The sequence below is a fragment of the Cajanus cajan genome, chromosome 2 (assembly GCF_000230855.2).
Source record: "Cajanus cajan strain Asha chromosome 2, NIPB_CcT2T_4, whole genome shotgun sequence".
In the NCBI taxonomy this organism is placed as follows: domain Eukaryota; kingdom Viridiplantae; phylum Streptophyta; class Magnoliopsida; order Fabales; family Fabaceae; genus Cajanus; species Cajanus cajan.
Genome location: NC_138518.1, coordinates 61663276 through 61666642, shown reverse-complemented (window position 1 = coordinate 61666642; position 3367 = coordinate 61663276).

Sequence of the window (3367 nt, the reverse complement as noted above, 5' to 3'; positions counted from 1 at the left end):
TGTTTGGGGATGGTAAGCTGAACTCAATCTAAGCTTAGTGCCTAAAGCCTTATGCAAACTCTCCCAAAATCTAGAGGTGAACCTAGGATCTCTATCAGACACAATACTAGTAGGAACTCCATGCAACCTCACGATCTCACTGATGTACAACTTGGTTAACCTCTCCAAAGAGTACCTAATATTAATGGGAATAAAATGGGCAGACTTAGTCAATCTATCCACAATGACCCATATAGCATCCAAGTTCTTCACAGTCTTAGGTAACCCAACTACAAAATCCATAGAGATGCTATCTGTAACGACCCACCCTAGGTCGTCACATTAATAACCAGCCAAAATAAAATAATATAAAATAAAGAAAATAGAGCAAAAGCCAGCTACGATAGAGTGAAAAAAAAATTATTTCATAATATCAAACATAATTATATCAGAGTCATTCTTGGTAAAATTATACAGTAATCCAATAGTAACATCATGAAATATAAGTTAGACACCCTAGGTGCTGGTCAAGCTCTACGTCTAGCCACTTCTCAAAGCAGCTACCCCAAAAGACTCCTTGCTATCCCAAGGCCTCACACCTGATCTGCTCCCCCACATAGTGAGATCATCACAGTCCAAACCACATGGAAACACAAGGGTTAGCACATATAAAACCAACCATAGTATATCATAATAAAATATCATTAAACAAATATTTATCCACAGTATTTATCCAGACCAACAAGTCATTTTCCATTCTAAATATAGACCAACCCAAAATATAATGTATACACGTCCATGCCAATATATACATATTTTATGATAATAAAATAATCCATAACCAATGTATACAATCCATACCATATGTATACAGATTCCATATCCAAAACAAAGTCACACCACTGTATAATCCATGATGTAACCAACACATCCAAACCAAATGTTGGCCTCAACACCATCCAAACCAAGTGTTGATACGGTGAAACATGTCAGCAACCCATGTCCCACACCTAACCTCTCATGGAAAATATACAGTTGGATTACGTCGTCACGTAACCCTGGTGATCATGGCCACTTCATCCATCGGTATGACTCGGCCTTGCCCCCATACCGGTAGCAAATAGAATACTTAGAGGAGTACTTCAGAATCCACCTAACATCTGAAGTGGTTTATCATATAACCTTTGGAAAAGTTCCACATTGGAATCCTCACCATGGGATTCCCAAATTTCATATTTTTCCAAAGATTATATCCTGATCTCACCAAGAGATCTAATCCATACCATAACCTTACTCCTTTAAGTCCTATTTACTTTTCCAAACCACATACATAGCATATTCCATAATTAAACATAACCATAACCATGCCAATTTGTCAATATAATAATAATATAAATATCCAAAACAACCATCAATTGATCCAAATTATACTATATGAAATGAAAATCTCCACATAAAATAGCATATTAAAATTATACTATTCCTATCATGCTCATATATACTAGATTAATTTTATAAGCACTACCCTTACTTGGATAAACCTGAACTGAAACTCGGGCAGAACCTCCACCTCTCTCCTTAAGCAAGGGCCGAAACTCGGGCAGAATCTCCTCTTCTCTCCTCTTTTCTCTCCCCTAGCAGAACCTCCTCTACTGGATTCCTCTTTCTCTCTCCTCTTTTCTTTTCTCCTCCCCTCTTTTTCTTTCTCTCTCTCTCCTCTTTCTCTCTCTAGGATTCTCTTTTCTCAGTATATTTTTTTTTCACCCCCCTGGCCCCTATTTATAGGCAACCAGAGTCACCCGGAACGGCCCGTATTGAATTCGGAACGGCCCGTTCCGAATCTTTCAAATGTACGCAAATTTTTAAACTGGAACGGCCCGTTCCAAAATCGGAACGGCCGTTCCCAAAAAGCAGAACGGCCCGTTCTAAAATCAGAACGGCCCGTTCCGAGACTCATCCAGAACGGCCCGTTCTCCTTCCGGAACGACCCGTTCTCCCTCCAGAATGGCCCGTTCCAAAGTCAGAACGGCCCGTTCTCCTAGTTGGAACGGCCCGTTCTGGGCCCGTTCTCACTAAAAAAATTTAGTATAATTTTTAAGCTTGGAACGGCCCGTTTTGCTTTTGGAACGGCCCGTTCCAAGTTACCAAAACACCCCTTAAATTTTTTTAAAATTGCGAAAATGCCATCAGTAATAAAATTACAAGAATACCCCTATACCTTTATAAAATTTACGAAAATGCCATTGATAATTAATAATAATAAAAAAAATGGGTATTACACTATCCCACTTCCACACAGGCACATCTAAAGGTTGCATCAAACCTGAAGGTTTTTGGTGTTCTACCTTAGCTTTCTGACATACTAAGCAAGCATACACAAATTCCTCCACTTCCCTCTTCATCTTAGGCCACCAAAACATCTTCTTAAGGTCTTGGTACATCTTAGTGGCTCCTGGATGGATACTAAGGATACTCTTATGACCTTCTTCCAGGATTGCTCTCTTAAGTTCTGGCACACTAGGAATGCACAACCTATCCTTAAATCTTAAAACTCCATCCACTCCAATTCTAAACTCACTTTTCACACCTTGATTCAACTTCTCTACCCGACTCAATAAGAAAGGATCCATCTTCTGACCTTCTCTAATCTCATCTATCAAGCTATTAGTCACTCTTAAAGCTCCCAACTTAATACTCTTAGAGGTCAACTCACACCCTAAGCTCATATCCCTAAACTCCTCAATCATTTGCATTTCCCTAATCATCAAGGAAGACATTCTCAAAGATTTTCTACTCAAAGCATCAGCTACAACATTAGCCTTGCCAGGGTGATAATTTAATTGAAAGTCATAATCCTTAAGAAACTCTAACCATCTCCTCTGCCTCATATTCAATTCCTTTTGGTCAAACAAGTACTTAAGGCTTTTATGGTCACTAAAAACCTCAAATCTAGACCCAAACAAGTAATGTCTCCACAACTTGAGCACAAAAACTATTGCAGCTAACTCAAGGTCATGGGTAGGATAGTTTTGCTCATGAATTTTAAGTTGTCTTGAAGCATAGGCTACTACCTTACCCTCTTGCATAAGTACTCCTCCTAAACCCAATTTAGAAGCATCACAAAATACCTCAAAAGTCTTACTAGGATCAGGTAACACTAACACAGGAGCACTAGTTAATCTCCTTTTAAGCTCTTGAAAACTCTCCTGACACCTAGAATCCCACACAAAAGGTTGGTCTTTCTTCGTCAGCTTAGTCAAAGGAAGAGCTAGCCTAGAGAAATTCTCTATGAACCTTCTGTAATAACCAGCTAGTCCTAGGAAACTCCTAATCTCAAATACTGATTTAGGTGTTCTCCACTCTAACACAGCTTCTACCTTAGCAGGAT